The sequence below is a fragment of the Lepidochelys kempii genome, chromosome 5, assembly GCF_965140265.1.
Source record: "Lepidochelys kempii isolate rLepKem1 chromosome 5, rLepKem1.hap2, whole genome shotgun sequence".
Classification (NCBI taxonomy): domain Eukaryota; kingdom Metazoa; phylum Chordata; order Testudines; family Cheloniidae; genus Lepidochelys; species Lepidochelys kempii.
The window spans coordinates 136,784,507-136,803,158 of NC_133260.1; the positions used below are offsets into that span (position 1 = coordinate 136,784,507).

The window sequence follows — 18,652 nt, forward strand, 5'->3', positions numbered from 1 at the left end:
GAATTGCTCCCCTGGAATAGCAGCAGTATTGGGCAGCTGCAAATCTCACAGAAGGAGCTGAAGCATTGGCGGTTCAGCAATCAAAGTCCTAGATAGTTCACGGGAGGTTTAGGTTTGTTTCTGGACAATAACAGTGAGAGTTTTATTGCCTCAAAATTTCAGTAGAAAAATTCAGACCCAAACTGTGTGTGGTGGGGAGATTGACAGCAGTTTCTCTGGTTTTGATTTAGTTTGTTCTCTTACTCTCATTTTAAAAGCCCTGGATCATTTTCATGAGGCAAATGTGTGTACAAAGCTGTTCCAGGGGCTGGACAAGTTGTTCCCCTAAGTCCCTATGCAGGGGCAGTTGTTGGTTCTGATCTCATGAATATAGCGGTGACTAGCCTGACCTGTCATGTGGTGGACTAGGGCTTGATTTCCTGATGAGAAAGCTGGGATTTTGACACTAAGTGTATGTCTACAGTACAATTAAAAACCCATAGCTGGCCCAGGCCAGCTGACTCAGGCCTGCCAGGCTCTGGCTCCAGGAGCTTGCTTAGGCTGGAGCCCGACCAAAGGGATCCTCCCCGCCTCGCTGGGTTCAATGGCCTATATACTGAAGATGAGTTCGTAAACAGGGAGTGTGCACTGGGTGCTGCCACTGCACAGACACTTCCTAGGGGAAGACCTACTCAGTTAATGTGATATACTCTAAAAATATTGGATGAAAGAAAGGCATCCTGGGGCTCAATGACTTCAGATTCAACTTGTTCAGGTTAGAAAGACAGATTTTTTTTTTTTTTTGGGGGGGGGTAATTGTGAGCCTGGAAATCGCCTCCTGTGTGAAAGTCAGAGCTGGATTATTTCGAGCTCATGCACCCTTGTTACTAATGAAGGAGTAAAGGAATGAACAAATCAATGAAGCCTTAAATTGTCATACGCATCCTCAACCCTTGTCCCCGTGGCAGGATCTCAAGGACAGATAGAAACGTTACTCAGGGTCAGGAGGAGAAAGGAAAGCACTTTCCCTCATGTATTTCCCCAGTCTCGTGGGCAAGGCAGCAGAGGGGCTTCAGGACATTTTCTGTCACTGATTTTTTTCACGTTGGTGTGGGAGGAAAGACTTAGACCTGCCAGCTCTGTGAACGTGAAGTGACCAAGTGATGAGTTAACAATGATGCTGTGGCACAGGATTGGATTGGAACTAGAAAACAAGAAGGCCTTAAAGTTGAACTCTTGGGTGAATAGAATGATCTGATTGATATTCAACCTTGGAAGGCAATAGATTGTTACATCACTCAGAACAGCCTGGTTTGGTTGGTTGGTTTTCCCTGATAAATTGCAGAGGGTTCAGAGATGAGCCACAGGAATGATTAAAGGCTTGAGCAGAGAAATTTGAAAACAAACCCAACCTTTCCTGCTCCTGCCAGCTATGACTGCTGAGGACATTTTCCTTCTCTGCTCCAGGGTCTCTCTTCTGCCAGATTCTCAGCAAGTCAGGCCACCCTGCAGACTATGGCAGAGCAGTTTAGTAATAGGCTGCAGGACTCACCATGTAAGAGTGCAGCTGTTGTAGCACCTTGGTTGATCATGGACCAAATCCTGCAGCCCTGGATAACCTCCCACTGATGGCAATGGGAATTTAGCCTTTGTAATTAGCTGCTGGTGCCTGAGGTCTCAGCTATGAATTAAACTGGTAGCAGACACAGCTTCATTCAAATAAGCGAAGGATGTAAGTCAAAGAGCAAAGCTGGCCATTTGGAGAGGTGCAGCAGTCCCACAACCACAGCTGGAAGGGAGAAGAGGAAAAACTCCCTGAAGTGCTGGGAGCAGCACCACAGAAGTTTTTCAGTGAGATCAGTAGCAATAAATATGAAATGACGGAGTGCTTGCTCCTCTGCGATGACATGCTTGAATTGTGTTACTTTACTATGAGATAAAGCTTTAAAATATCCTGCTCTAATTTCAGGATGGGTCTGTAACCATAACTGGTCTCTGTGGGAAGTGGGACTTTCAAAATTCCCACGGAATTTAAGGGGTGGCGTTCCCAGTTGGTCACCTGAGGGCAGTGCAGTAGAGTTCAAACCGATGACCAGAGAGATGAGAACAGAGATTGTGGGATGCCTACCCGAGGCCAGCTGCAGAGCTGTAATGGAACAGGGTGTCTACACTGGCACCGCAGCATTGTAGCCCCGGCACAGAAAGCTGTATGCCTCTCATCAGGGTGCTATTTTTACAGCACTGCTACTGAGCAGTTTCTGCGCACTAAGTGGCTTGGCAGTGTGCACACCTCAGAAGTTACACTGCAGAAATCTGGTTGACTGTGTAGACGCTTGCCAGTGTAGACAAGGCTGTAGAGGGCTTACATAAGAACACAAGACTGGCCATACTGGGTCAGACCAAGGGTCCATCTAACCCCACGTGCTGCCTGAGAGTGACCAGTGCCAGATGTGTCAGAAGGAATGAACAGAACAGGCTTTTTGACCTGCAAAGTGAGGGTCTTTCACCCTGATCTTTAACTTCATTGTTGTAGATTCCTACTTATCCTATTTTACCACCCTCCCCCGAGGTCTCTGGGAAAATCAGGTGTGAACCACTCCCTTGATACAGATGTGTCCCAATCCAGCTGAACTGAGGCAGACTTTAGGCCAATGTCAGTTTGGAAAAGGCCCACTTAACCCAGCAGGTTTCTCAAAGTATCTGTTGCTGTGAACCGCATGTAGTGTGGATGTGAACCCCAAAGATATCACACATGAAAGAAACACAAGGCCAGTTCTGAGAAGGTTTCCAGAGCCGGGCCTGAGAGTTAAAGTGTTGTACTTAAAAGGAAAAGGGGCCTCAGCACCTATAAAAATAACTGGTTGCAAAAACAAACCCAAAAAAATAACCCGGAAAAGCTCCCATCACACATCCATCACCAGTTTAGATTTTGACATGTCCTGCCTTATGTGACATCTTTGCTTTGAAAACAAGAGACCTGGGGAACTCTGTGGCTGTTACACATCTTGTCTCAAGTAATTTTCCTCCTAACAGATGATTTATTTAAAAATTTATCAAAATAAATTCAATTTTAAATAGAAATAATGACAGTCTATACTAGGTCTCTATTTTCATCCATGCTATTTCTCTCACATATTCCTCCACTCTAATTCCTTTGGAGTGAGGTTTTAATTTCAGGATTAGCAACAATTTCCTATATAGTAGGAGAGGGCAGGGAGAGAACTAGAAGAAAACCTGAATTATATTGGAACACTGAAAGTTATCACATAATCAGCCTGTGGCGGGTCTGGCACCACAGCACCCCTTTGTGGCAGGGGTGGGATGGGGTGTCGAACCCTCGCCACTCTCAAGTCTCCCATGCCCATCTCTCTGTGGGCGGCCCAATGTGGCCTAATGGCCTGTTTCTGCACAATCACCCCTTTGATCGGGGTTGTGAGCCCTAATGACCAGAGTCCATATAAATCTCTCCCAATGTCAGGGCAGTGTGGCCCAATGGCCAAAGTCCATATACCTTCCCCCTCGCAGGCAAGGTAGTGCAGCCTAACAGCCAGAGTCTATATAACTTCCCCCTCACAGGCAGGGTAGTGCGGCCTAGTGGCCAGAGTCCAGGTAACTCGCCCCAAGTATCAGGGTGGTGTGGCCCAATGGCCAGAGTCCAAATACCTTCCCCCTCACAGGTGTGGTGGTGCAGCCCAACAGCCAGAGTCTATATAACTTCCCCCTCACAGGCAGGGTGGTGCGGCCTAGAGGCCGGAGTCCATGCAGCTCACCCACACGTGTCAGGGAAGTGTGGCCCAATGGCCACCCTCCTTTCTTAGGCGGGGTAATGCAGCCTGGTGGCTGGAGTCCATGCAGCTTGCCCCAAGTGTCAGGGCAGTGTGGGTGGGGTAGTAGGAGGACCTGGGCCTGCCCTCTCCACCAGGTCCCGACCCAGGGCCCTGCTAATGGCGGGGTCCCCCTTGGCCTTGGCTCGACAGGGATCCGCCTGCAACATGCCGAGTGTCGTTGCGGCTCTAACGCACTTTGTCTTTAAAGTTCCCCATGGTCATTCCCTACCATAAACATAGTGTACTCCACTTTGGGGGATCCTCCATCTGGGCCTCGGCTTGGCTGGCCTCTGGATCCTGGAGTGCGGGCTGTCCCTCCTCAGGAGCTGGCAGCGTGCCTCCTTCCCCTCCGGTTGTCAGCCCAGACTGAGAAATTCTGCAGACTTTTATACGTGTTCTCCAGTTGGAGCATGCCCAGCAGAGCTTCTGGGGTGTGGCTTCCTCTGCTAGGAAGGAAGGGTTAACTAATTAATTAACTTCATGTTTAATTTCATTGTCTCTGGTAACAATTCATTTAAAGATTACAAAATATAAACCTATAGGGCAGTTTTCTCTTAATTCCCATTTCTACCCAGTCAGCTTTGAGTGAAGTCACATTCTACAATTACCTAGGAGCCTTCCATTTCTGTGAGTTCATTTCTCCCTGGATCTTCTCCCATAAGTGTGGGTGGAAGGGGTCTCACACTATGTGGGAAGGTTGCATTATGAGAAAAAGCACCTGTGCTCTATTTTCACACTTTCTAATCTCTCAATGTAGCAGCAGGTGGAGAAGCGATACAAATGCATGACTTAATAGCAAAGCTACGAGACCAAACCACAGACTCTGGACTCAGCATTCATGTCTCCTGCAGCCTGAACTTGGAATCTGGTACATTTCCTCATTGGCTACCATCATTTGCCCAGCATGGAAGTGCTTCTTGTCCAGCAAGTCAGCCAGATTGGGACCCATAGGCATGGAATGGCTCTGAAGGAATCAGCTGCTTCTCTCTGTGTTTCATGAAACTTTGGCTCCAAATGGTAAAAGACAGTTGTTCCCAATTTAATCATGGCATCCTTTAGGACCATGATCAGTGCCACTTAACTAGGGAGCAGTGTTCTAAAAATAGTTTACCTGGACCACAGGTCACCATAGCTTCCATCTCTAGGGTTTGAAAATCAACCACTCGTACCTGCAGTTTCTACCTGAGTTCTTGTCAAATCTTTGACCTTACTTGGAGTAATTTTACACTTCTCTGTCATAGAATTCTTCACCACCACACAATATATCAGTAGTGAAAGTGAGGTATAACTCCCCCAAATATGCCCTTTTATTTCCTTAATCTGGTGGCACAGATTCAAATTAGGGACTAAATTCAGGAGTGGTTTAGAATCCCTGTAAAACACCACATATCAGGTATCTATTAAAAATAGGTATCTTTCTGCAGCTATATCACATTCAATACATTTCATTTTCTACACATTTGCAGCATCTGACAGTGGTGAGCTGAATAGAAATGTCACTTCCATTTTTCCCATCCCTACCTAGATAGGGATTGCATTTTCCAAATAGTAAGCAACATGATTCCTAACGGATTAGGAAGGAGATTTCTTCAGGAGCGATCTCCTGCAGGACCTGAGCCACAACTTCTTTGGGAGCCAAATGCATGGGTATTTTGCTTAGTTACAAGTCATTACTAGGGAATACTCTTCCCAGCCCTTTAGAAAAAATATTGACCTAACCACTTTAACAACAGGGGGACTAGGTTGGTGATGGGGAATAAGGGAATCCCTCTGACTTACCCTATCTTCTTCCGTTGCTACACGGAAGGTTGCTACAGAGGGTGAAATAACATTTTTCCCTATCCGTGCCCTGTTCCTGTTCTCTGTTATAGTTCACTATATTTTAAGTGAGGAAAATGGTAGTAAAAATATCTGGTCCCCAGCACAACCTGAAGCAATATCAGAGCAACTGGGAATAAAAAAAATGGTTTCCAAAGGGGGAACTTGATAACTAACAATTGCTTTGAAATGGGTGGACAGTATAACTGTGATGCTCAGAGTTTGTTTAGACTAGGAAAAGTGATGGAGTTTAGGTCAGGTCAAGGGGAAAGCCAATGCCAACCACGGCACCTGGGCTACATCTGCACTACCACTATAATTGTCTTTTTACACCAAGGTCACTTGAGCAGCCAACACCATGTACAGTCCTAGTGAATGTAAGGCCCAGGCAGTTTTTGCCTCAGTGTAGCTCGTTGGGTCAAATCTCTCTCCCCTACCTGGAGCTGATGAACATTCCTGGCTGGAGGGACACACACTCCTACAACTCAAAAGGAAAAGAGAATAGAAAAAAATCACAGGACTGACCCCAAAAAATGGGGAGCTGCAAAAGGCAGAAGCAGGCAACGCATCTAGGGGAGCTGACAGACCACGGTGAACATGGTGCAAAGGTCGCTATGTGGGAATTGACAATTGTGATTTTTTAAAAGACAATCTTTGGCCAGCCAGAATCAAGGCATTTATTACAGTTCTCTCATATGTGGATTTTCTGATGTCTAATAAGGCTTGAGCTCTGATTGAAGCTTTTCCCACACTCAGAGCACATGTAGGACGTCTCTCCACTGTGGCTTCTCTGATGTTTCGTAAGGGCTGAGCTATAACTGAAGCATTCCCCACACTCAGAGCACGTGTAGGGCATCTCTCCTGTGTGGATTCTCTGATGTGAGATGAGGGCAGTGCTCTGCTTAAAACTTTTCCCACACTCAGCGCATGTGTAGGGTGTCTCTCCTATGTGGATTGCCCGATGTCTGATAAGGTGTGAGCGCTGATTGAAGCTTTTCCCACACTCAGAGCACATGTAGGGTCTCTCTCCTGTGTGGATTCTCTGATGTGTGATGAGGGCTGAACTATCCATGAAGCGTTTCCCACACTCAGAACATCCATAGGGTTTGTCACCTGTGTGACTTCTCTGATGTATGGTAAGGGCTGATCTATAACTGAAGCATTTCCCGCACTCAGGGCATGTGTAGGGTGTCCACCCAGTATGGATTTTCTGATGTCTAATAAGGCTTGAGCTCTGATTGAAGCTTTTCCCACACACAGAGCACATGTAGGGTGTCTCGCCTGTGTGGATTCTCTGATGTGAGATGAGGACTGAGTTATAACTGAAGCGTTTCCCACACTCAGAGCACGTGTAGGGTTTTTCTCCTGTGTGGATTCTCTGATGTCTAATAAGGCTTGAACTCCGATTGAAGCTTTTCCTGCACTCAGCGCATGTGTAGGGTGTCTCTCCTGTGTGGATGTTCCTATGTCTGTTAAGGTGTGAGCTCCGATTGAAGCTTTTCCCACACTCAGAGCATGTGTAGGGTTTCTCTCCCCTGTGGATTCTCTGATGTGTGAGAAGGTCAGAGTTCCCACTGAAGCTTTTCCCACACTCATGACATATGTAGCATGTCTCTTCCAAGCTGATGGTCTCGCATGTAATAAGGTCTGAGTTTTCCTCTGGCCTGTCCTGAATCTCACAGGCTTTTGCTTTTTCTGGCAGTGCACAACTCCCAGAAACATTCCCTTTGGATACTCCTGATAACATCCCACGAGGTTCTACTTGCTCAGCATCTTCCTGCTGGGGTGTCTCCTCGTTCTCACTCACCATCCCGTCACCTGATGGGAGACAGAGAGAATCCAGACATAGGTCACTCCCTGCACCAGAGAGAGGAATGGAAAAAGGTGTGAACAAACCAAAATATGTGCGGGAGAGATCAAACCTATCAGGAGCTGATTTTCCCCAAACCCTTCCCCAGAGGAGAGAGAGGAAGGTATCAGTTCTGGGCGTGCATCTCACCAGAACTCTCAGGGGAAAGTGAGATTGGGGAGGGACCTGCTGCCAACTGTCAGTCAGGATAGGTGGGAAGCCATGAATGACATCTGCCTAATGACTCCACATCTGCAGGGAACAATCCTGAACTTGGACAGCTTACAACTTGGAGTCTTTGTAGGGCATCCCAAATGCTTCCTGTATTCACTGACAGTTACTGAGATGGTTGACCCAATTCCTCACCTGTGCAGACGGTCTCAGGAGCACTTTTTTTCAGAGCCATAGAGGTCTGAGACCCACGGCTGTTCCCCTCATTCCTGCTGCGAGATCACATAAGGTTTGGAAATTGGAAACCCTGGGAAGGCAAAGAAAACGAGGAAGGTCCATGGAATTTGTGGGATATTTGTCACAAGGAATATTCCATGGTTTGAACCCCAGCTCATTTTTAAGAAGTAACATCCCAAGGCTAGCGTCCTTGGCTCAAAGTGGCAGGAGAGTTATTATTATAAATCATATTCATTACCTTAGTGCCTAAGAGCCAACTAACTGTGGGCACCTGTTGTGCTAGGCACAGTACAAACCCAGAATAACAGATGGCCCATGCCCTGAAGAATTTACAATCTAAATAGACAAGACAGACATAGAATGGGGGATGAGGCAGAACCCACCAGCAGAGTGAACTATTTGAAGGCAGAGTGACAGATCTGATGAACACAGTTATATATCTTGAGACTATTGTATTTCATGTTATGACTAGGGCCAGTGTTTTCCAGAAACTGCTGCTATTACTGCATTTTTTCATGAAATTACTCTTCATTTCTGGAATCACCCTTCACATCCAGAATAGCTGAACAGAGGGTGGGTGGGGATGCAGGGTCACAAACCCCAGATTTCTCCCTGGAGACACCTGACTCCTCCCCAGAGCACAGGGCAAAGGCTGGGGGCTGGCTGCTTTGAGACTTCCTACCAATTTCTTCCTTCCTCATACAAGTCTGGGCTCAGAAAAAACATGGTGGAGCTTCCCCTTGAGAGGCAGGGCACTTGGCAGTGGGATGCCGGGCACCCTCATCATGCTGCAGAGCAGACGGCGCTCGCACCTGCTCTTGACTGTGTCAACAGCACCTCTTCCCTGATCATCTCCCCTGCACGCAGCTGGTTCACGTCCCGTCTCCCCAGCACACAGACGGCTCTAGGCTCTCAATGCTCAGTGTCTGGGCCCCACTTCCCCCACACAGCTGGCTCCTGTCCTCTCCCGCAATGCACTTTCAGGCTGTAAAGGATTATATATTGCTCATGTTTGTCAACTACTCTGTTTTTGTTGGCAGCAAACACTGACCCTATTTATGACTGTTACCTGTATCTTTGAGCCAGCCCTTGAAAGCATGAATACTTCACAGACTATGATGCTGAGATGGGCCAGATGATACATGGGAGGGCTGAGGGATAGGTTTCCTGTGCAATCTGGTATCACTAAGGCTGGATCTCAAGGCTGGTTATACAGAACTCCATCTTTTGAAGCTTTGCCCCATACAGAAAGGGGCAGTGACTGATTTTACCTCTTTCAGGAGACCGAAGACGACAGACAGACTATACCCCCAAGGATAGGCCAATGTGGCTTCAACACCTACGACTGAGCTTCTGGCTTCAACACTATTTCAACCTGTGAGCTCTGCCAACAGGTCCAACTGAATGACGCTCCTGTTCAGAGACTGTTCCTCATTCAATGCACAGTGCAAGTTTGTGCTGTGACACTGGGCAGACTTTTAAAACATAGCAGGGTTTATTAGTCAATCGAAACGCAGCATTGAAAGTCTTTAGATTAGGACAGAGAAGCAAAGACGACAATATAGTCCATGCTGGCCAATGCCCTTGAGCCATGCTGCTCTAGAAAACAGTTTGGTTTCCATTCACTGTACCTGTCCATTTGTCTTCTCTCCAATAGAGCTCCCTGCATCTGCGAGCCCAGTTCTTCCTGCTCCCAAAAACATAATTAGTCCATAAATGCTTCACTCAGCCAAGGGGAGATCCTCCCGTGGACAGGTGACAATTATTCCCTTGTCTCTGTCGGGTGTTCCATTGATGTGGGTTGGTCTCAGCCAGTCCTTAATGACCCATTCATATCACCCCATGACAAAACACCTCATGTCTCCTGCTCTTTCTAATCATAGCAATACCAATCAGAGAGGGAAACTGAGGTGTGTATTGGCATCATAGAAGTATCACCAAAATTCCCAACTCTATCTCACACACAGTGCTTACAGCCCTTGGAGAAAAAGCAAAGCACAGGAACTGGAGGTTAGTCCAGTGAACACAATGTAGGAGAAGCTGCAATCCTCAAACCTGGTCAAAAAGGAGAGGCATGTGAGTCCCTACCCATAGAGAGGGGCTGGCTAGAGACCTGATACCTGAGCAGGCATTCCTTGAGCAGACCATGGAGGCAGGTCAGAGGCTTAATTGTCCCAGAACTGTGATATTGCAAAAGCACATTGTGGGGAATTAGGAAATCTAGTGATTCAGGTATAATGGGAAGGAGAATTAAACTCCTCCAGTGTGTGGAGGAGGCTGGGGAATTAAACACTGAAATTCAGGAGCAACAGCCTCTAATTCTTCCGATGAAGTGAGCTGCAGTTCACGAAAACTTATGCTCTAATAAATTTGTTAGTCTCTAAGGTGCCACAAGTCCTCCTTTTCTTTTTACGGATACAGACTAACACGGCTGCTACTCTGAATCCAGAAAAGGAGAATGTAAAAAACAAGAACTGGGCCATGCAATGTCAGAAGGGACAGGCTTCAAGATCCAAGGAGCCCGGAGGGAAGGCAGCTTGTGGCTGCTGCAGATGGAGACAGCGGGGCCAAGAGTCTCTCCAAACTCTCACTCCTGTTGACCCCGACCTGATTTTATGATCTTTGACCTAGTCTCAAGTCTTGTGTGCAATTTTATACTCACTAGAGATAAAATGTCATTATCAGAAAATTGCTTATTAGCTTGCAATATGCATGGAGGGTCAAGGAGGTGAACATAAATAAATGGGCTATTAAGGGCAGGTCTACACTACAGCCAGCACCCACACTCTGAGATTGATCCACTGGTGGTCGATTTAGTGGGTCTAGTTAAGACCCGCCAAATCAACTGCAGATTGACTGCAGCTGGCTCTCCAGTCAACTCCTGTACTCTATCCCCACGCTCTCCCATCAACCCCCCGCAGTGTACTCCCTGCAGTAACTCAACCTAAGTTATGTTCACTCCAGCTACATTATTCACATAGCTGGAGTTGCGTAGCGTAGGTCAACTGACCATGGTAGTGTAAACGTAGCCTAAGCTTGCTACAGTTAAGGGCCTTATATTAGGTTGAAGCTTTGTGGGAGTGATTATGATGAAGTCTAGGATTTAGCTGAATAGGCCTCAGGATAAGGAGAGAATCCCAGGTGAGATATTTTGACTCCACATTTTAAAAGACTAACAAGTAATCACCAACAGGTGCAATACACCACAGGATTCTGAAAGAAGGGGGCGGGCTGTTAGGTTGCTATGCAGTAGCTCAGCAGTTGGGCTGCATTCATATATTAGCATTATTAATAAATAGTGATGTAAATAAGTGATGTAAATCATGAGTATTAATGCTTGATGCTTAATTATGGACTTCCCAAAGGCCACATATGGGTTGGGGCAGCTATTAACATTACTGTAATCAGAGTAAAGGAGCAGATATAGTACATAGCAATCCTATTACCATAAGTGGATAAAATACCTCTCTTAGTTACCATTTTCTCATTTGTCAGGTCACCAAGATAGTGTAAACTGAAGGAAGGCCTTCCTTCTGATGGACTCCCTTGCCCCTCGATCTTTGTTTCCAATGGTGACCATAACTTGGAAGTATGCACAGTGCAAGACTCTCTTTACTATACTTACCTTAGTCTAATCATTATGCATATTGATCCTTGCCTATGATTCATAGAATCATAGAATATCAGGGTTGGAAGGGACCTCAGGAGGTCATCTAGTCCAACCCCCGGCTCAAAGCAGGACCGATCCCCAATTAAATCATCCCAGCCAGGGCTTTGTCAAGCCTGACTTAAAAACTTCTAAGGAAGGAGATTCCACCACCTCCCTAGGTAACCCATTCCAGTGTTTCACCACCCTCCTAGTGAAAAAGTTTTTCCTAATATCCAACCTAAATCTCCCCCACTGCAACTTGAGACCATTACTCCTTGTCCTGTCATAAGCCACCACTGCGAATAGTCTAGATCCATCCTCTTTGGAACCCCCTTTCAGGTAGCTGAAAGCAGCTATCAAATCTCCCCTCATTCTTCTCTTCTGTAGACTAAACAATCCCAGTTCCCGCAGCCTCTCCTCGTAAGTCATGTGTTCCAGTCCCCTAATCATTTTTGTTGCCCTCTGCTGGACTCTCTCCAATTTTTCCACATCCTTCTTGTAGTGTGGGGCCCAAAACTGGACACAGTACTCCAGATGAGGCCTCACCAATGTCGAATAGAGGAGAACAATCATGTCCCTCGATCTGCTGGCAATGCCTCTGCTTATACATCCCAAAATGCCATTGGCCTTCTTGGCTACAAGGGCACACTGTTGACTCATATCCAGCTTCTCATCCACTGTAATCCCTAGGTCCTTTTCTGCAGAACTACTGCCTAGTCACTCGGTCCCTAGTCTGTAACAATATATGGGATTCTTCCATCGTAAGTGCAGTACTCTGCACTTGTCCTTGTTGAACCTCATCAGATTTCTTTTGGCCCAATCCTCCAATTTGTCTAGGTCCCTCTGTATCCTATCCCTACCATCCAGCGTATCTACCACTCCTCCCAGTTTAGTGTCGTCTGCAAACTTGCTGAGGGTGCAATCCACACCATCCTCCAGATCATTTATGAAGATACTGAACAAAACCGGCCCTAGGACTGACCCTTGGGGCACTCCGCTTGATATCGGCTGCCAACTAGACATGGAGCCATTGATCATTACCCGTTGAGCCCGACAATCTAGCCAATTTTCAACCCACTTTATAGTGCATTCATCCAGCCCATACTTCTTTAACTTGCTGGCAAGAATACTGTGGGTTCATCATAAGCTTTGCTAAAGTTAAGGAACACCATGTCCACTGCTTTCCCTTCATCCACAGAACCACTTATCTCGTCATAGAAGGTAATTAGTCAGGCATGACTTGCCCTTGGTGAATCCATGCTGACTGTTCCTGATAACTTTCCTCTCATATAAGTGCTTCAGAATTGACTCCTTGAGGACCTGCTCCATGATTTTTCCGGGGACTGAGGTGAGGCTGACTGGCCTGTAGTTCCCAGAATCCTCTTTCTTCCCTTTTTTAAAGATGGGCACTCAATTAGCCTTTTTCCAGTCATCCGGGACTTCCCCGGATCGCCATGAGTTTTCAAAGATAATGGCCAATGGCTCTGCAATCACATCCGCCAACTCCTTTAGCACTCTCGGATGCAACGCATCCGGCCCCATGGACTTTTGCACGTCCAGCTTTTATAAATAGTCCCGAACCACTTCTTTCTCCACAGAGGGCTGGTCATCTCCTCCCCATGCTGTGCTGCCCAGTGCAGCAGTCAGGGAGCTGACCTTGTTCGTGAAGACAGAGGCAAAAAAAGCATTGAGTACATTAGCTTTTTCCACATCCTCTGTCACTAGGTTGCCTCCCTCATTCAGTAAGGGGCCCACACTTTCCTTGACTTTCTTCTTGTTGCCAACATACCTGAAGAAACCCTTCTTGTTACTCTTAACATCTCTTGCTAGCTGCAATTCCAATTATAACTGCCTGTATTAAATTAAGTTTCTCTGTGTTTCACCAAATTTCATCTTCTCAATTAACTTTGAGCAGCCATGTAAAAGGGCAAGTTGTACCCCAGTATGTAGGTGTAAAAATTGTACAGGCTACACTACCACCCTGACATCATCAACAAGGTGCCCATTTGTGCCTGGCCCTGCTGTGGGAGGGAGGAATGCAGCAAGGACTCAGGATCAGTGGATGGGGTTGCTGTGCATAGAGACGGGAAGGTTATATGGGGAGGAGGGTAATATGGGGAGGAGGGGAGAGGGAGGTCAAGAGTTAAAATAATAATGTTTAGGGGAAAATGTATAATGAAGTGAAACTGAACAGAAATAAAACTGGAGTGCAGGCTATAAAGCAAAAAGGCCTGGCCAGGGATTTGGGGTTAAAGATCTGGGATCCCCCACAGCTCTAGATCCCCAAAACTCTCCTACCTCCCACTGATCCACCCAGCCCACCTCCTGGGTGCCTTTCCTCCACACTTCCCTCACCTTCTTCCCATTACTCTCAGCCACCACCACGTCCAGGCACCTTAGGAGCTTCCTATGTTCCCTCCTCGTCTCTCACTACCTCATCCCTCCCTGCTCCTTCTTACCTCTAATCCGGCACACACACTCCCCATGTCCTAGCACCCCAGAATTAGCTACTCCCCGCTTCTCCTCCCCTCCCACAGCTCTGTTCTCCCTTCACCCATGGGGTCCTGAATGGCAACATTATACACTCTCCTATCAAAAGCTGAGCTCATCTGACTGTCACACAAGACATGCATGCACCTATTTACTCAATTTAGAATTCTACAGGCAGCATATTTTCCTTTTAAAATGAGGAAAAGGCATGAAAGCTCTAGTTATTAACATAGTTATTAATGTATCCAATAATGATAAATTAAATGCAATTTTAAAATGACTGACAGCACCAAAAAGGCACATGTCCAAAAATTATTCTAGTGGGTGGGAGATAAGGCAAAAACGGGGGGGGGGGGGGGGGGCAGAACTTGTCAAAACTTGCATGACAAATACAGGTATAAAGTTAAAGTTCTTTAGAGACCCCACATCTTCTTATAACCCAGGGGACAGGACTCCTTACCCAGCCAGACCACAGTCTCACAGTTCTCCTGCATGACATCCCTGTAGAGGACTCTAACAGTGGGGTCCAGCAGAGCCCCCTCTTCCCTGGTGAAATATACAGCCACCTCTTCGAAAGTCACCGGTCTCTGAAACAGCAAGAGTCCAACACTCAGTATCTGCTGCCCCAGTCACAACCCCACTATTCACAGAACAGCAGCACCAGGTAAACGGAAGCTTCGGGAGGCACATGTTAACAGAGTCCCACCCCCACCTTGCTTAGAGCAGCCAGGAGGCATCAGAGGGTAGAAAAAGAGAACCATTGTGTCTCCCAGCTGACAGACTAGGCAGAGTTTTCACATTCATCACATACCTACTAGCCAGAGCCTGATATAGGAGATGGGGCTGTCTCTGGACCCTGCTGGTGGCTCCCTGGTAGGAATCCCAACTCTACAAATACACTATATGGAAGAAAGGGGAAGTCGATAGTAAAGAATATAAGTTAGAAGGTCAGAATTGTAGAAAATTGGTAAGGGAAGCTATCAGAAATCAATGATCAATGAAAATAAGAAGGAAGTTTTTAAAAGGTTTATAATGTTCAAAATTAATCCTAACAATGGTAGTGGTAAATTACTATACAGAAATGGTGGAATTATTAAAAATAATGCAGAAGAGATAGAAGTGTTCAATAAATATTTCTCTCCTGGGTTTGGATAAAAACACATGATGTAGTCATATCATAAGATGTTGACGACAACACTCTTTACATTCCAACAATAACTCACGAGGACATTAAACAGCAGCTATTAAAGTTAGACATGTTTAAATCAGCAGGTCCAGACAACTAGTATCCAAGAGTTTTAAAATACCTGGTGGAGGAGTGTGGTGGACTGTTAAGGTTGAATTTACTTAGGACTTGGAACATTGGGGAAATTCCAGAAGACTGGAATAAAGCTAATGCTGTGCCAATATTTAAAAAATGTAAGAGAGATGACCCAGCTAATTAAAAGCGTGTCAGTCTGACATCGATACTGGGCAAGATAATGGAGCATCCAATACTGGATTTCATTAATAAAGAAATAAAGGAGGGTAATATAATTAGTACCCATTAACAAAGGTTTAGAAAAAATAGATCCTATCAAACTAATTGGATATCCTTAGTGGATGAGATCAAAAGTTTGGTTGCAGCCAGTGATGAGCTGCCAAAATCTTAACAACGGGTTCCCTCCTCACCCCACGAGGGGGTCGTTGCCCACATCTTCCCCCCCGGGACTCCTGCCCCACCCAACCCCCCCGCGTTCCTTGACGCCCCTCCCCCCCCCCGAGGACCCCTGGCCCCATCCACTCCCTCCCCTGTCCCCTGACTGCCCCCAGAACCGGGCAGGAGGGTCTCGTGGGCCACTGTAGTGGGTGCCCACCCCACCCCTAAGAGCCAGAGGCACCTTCCGGGAGGCAAGGAGGGGAGTCCCGGCGCTGCTTACCTGGGGCAGCTCCCAGGAGGCATCCAGCAGGTCCCTCTGGCTCCTAGGTGCGGTGGAGCATAGTTAGGGGGGAGCGACCGCTCCCCCACTGATCACATCAAAAGTGGCGCCTCAGGGGCTGGAGCACCCACGGGGAAAATTGGTGGGTGTAGAGCACCCACCGTCAGCTCCCCACCCCGTGCCTGGCCCCAGCTCACCTCCGCTCCGCCTCCTCCCCTGAACGCACCACCCCGCTCTGCTTCTCCGCGCCCCCCCTTCCCGCGAATCAGCTGTTCGTCAGGAAGCCTGGGAGGGCTGAGAAGCAGACAGTGGCTTCACGCTCAGGACAAGGGTGGCGGAGGTGAGCTGGGGCGGGGAGCGGTTCCCCTGCCCACCCCCAGGTTACCTGCTGCGGTGCAGGTGGCCCTCCTCCCCCACCTGAGCTCACCTCCGCCTCCCTGGGCCTGCTTCCCACACGAACAGCTGATTTGCGGGAAGCCTGGGGGGGTGGAGAAGCAGAGCAGGGTGGCGCGTTCAGGGGAGGAGGCGGAGGTGAGCTGCAGCCGGGGGTGGGGCAGGGAGCTGCCGGTGGGTGCTCTGCATCCACCAAATTTTCCCCTTGGGTGCTCCAGGGCTGGAGCACCCGTGGAGTCGGCACCTAAGGCGCCACTTTTGGCCGGTTAAATTTAGAAGCCCTTTTAGAACCAGCTGTCCCTCGCAGAACAACCGGTTCTAAAAGGGCTTCTAAACAACTGGTTCTAGCGAACCGGTGCGAACCAGCTCCAGCTCACCACTGGTTGCAGCTAATAGTATTGATGCAATATACCTAGACTTCTGTAAGGCATATGACTTGGTTCAGCACAATATTTTGACTAAAAAACTAGAATGATACAAAATAAACCTGGCATACGTTAAATAGATTAAAAACTGTGATTGTAAATGGGGAACCATGGTTGAGTGGATCTATTTCTGGAGGGTTCCTGCAAGGACTGGTTCTTGACCCTGTGCTATTTAAGATTCTTATCAATGACCTAGAAGAGAATATAAAATCCTCACTGATAAAGTTTGCAGTTGCCACAAAGACTGGGAGTGGTGGTAACTAATGAAATGTCAGTAGATTCAGGCTCCAGCACTGGAAGTCTGGGACATTTTCCCAGCCCTGGCTGGAGGGTTATTTCCTGTTCCACAAAGAGGGGAAGTTCCATTCCCAACTCCTGTGCCTTGAAATAAGACCCTGCCTGACAGGACACCCCATATTCAGCATAGTGGTATGATTATAATATGATTAGGACAGAATTATAATGCATTTTGTGCAATATGCATCATGTGTGGTGTCATTGGAAAAGTTATGATTTGCCGAATATGATTATCCTATTTGTGTGCATGTATCATGTTTGTATCTGAAGTTATGGATACAGACTATGTATGAAGTGGTGGATAAGCTGGAGGGTAGGGATAGGATACAGAGGGACCTAGATAATTTAGTGAATTGGGCCAAAATAAAAGTGATGGGGTTCAACAGGGACAAGTACAGAGTCCTGCACTTACGATGGAAGAATCCCATAGACTGCTATAGACTAGGGACCGAGTGACTAGGCAGCAGTTCTGCAGAAAAGGACCCAAGAGTTACAGTGGATGAGCAGCTGGATATAAGTCCGCAGTTTGCCCTTGTTGCCAAGAAGGCTAACGGCATTTTGGGCTGTATAAGTAGGAGCACTGCTAGAAGATCAAGAGACGTGATCATTCCCCTCTATTCGGCATTGGTGAGGCCTCACCTGGAGTACTGTGTCCAGTTTTGGGCCCCACACTACAAGGAGGATGTGGAAAAATTGGAAAGAGTCCAGCGGAGGGCACAAAAATGAATATAACAGGGTTTAAGACAGAACTGGATACATTCATGGAGTTAAGTCCATTAATGGCTATTGGCCAGGATAAGTAAGGACTGGTGTCCCTAGCCTCTGTCAAACGTGGGTGATGGATGGCAGGAGAGAGATCACTTGATCATTACCTGTTAGGGTCACTCACTCTGCGGCACCTGGCACTGGTCACTGTTGGCAGACAGGATACTGAGCTGGATGGACCTTTGGTCTGAACCAGTACAGCCATTCTTATGTTCTTAATAGGGGGCTGGAGCACATGACTTACGAGGAGAGGCTAAGGGAACTGGGTTTGTTTAGTCTGCAGAAGAGAAGAATGAGGGGGGATTTGATAGCTGCTTTCAACTACCTGAAAGGGAGTTTCAAAGAGGATGGATCTAGACTGTTCTCAGTGGTAGCAGATGACAGAACAAGGAGTAACGGTCTCAAGTTGCAGCAGGGGAGGTTTAGGTTAGATATTAAGAAAAACTTTTTCACAAGAAGGGTGGTGAAGCACTGGAATGGGTTACCTAGGGAGGTGGTGGAATCTCCTTCCTTAGAGGCTTTTAAGGTCAGGCTTGACAAAACCCTGGCTCCAATGATTTGGTCCTGCTTTGAGCAGTGGGTTAGACTAGATGACCTCCTGAGGTCCCTTCCAACCCTGATCTTCTATGAGATTCTAATCTGGGCCAGAGTCTTGCACTCCTTTGCACGGGGGTGGGTGTCCAGATCTCAGTTTTACCTGTCCCAACAGGGGTGCAGATCTCACTTGGGATCTTCACAACAGCGGGGTCTGACCTATGTTGGGGTCTCTGCAGTGCCTGGCAGAACAGGACCCAGATCTCACTTGGGGTCTCTGCAGCTCCAGGAACAACAAG

General features: G+C 47.2%; 1 pseudogene; it reads right to left on the reverse strand.

Moving 5' to 3' along the window:
* Positions 1-790: 790 nt before the first annotated feature.
* Positions 791-18,652, reverse strand: part of LOC140911988 (uncharacterized) — a 19,563-nt pseudogene continuing 1,701 nt past the window's right edge.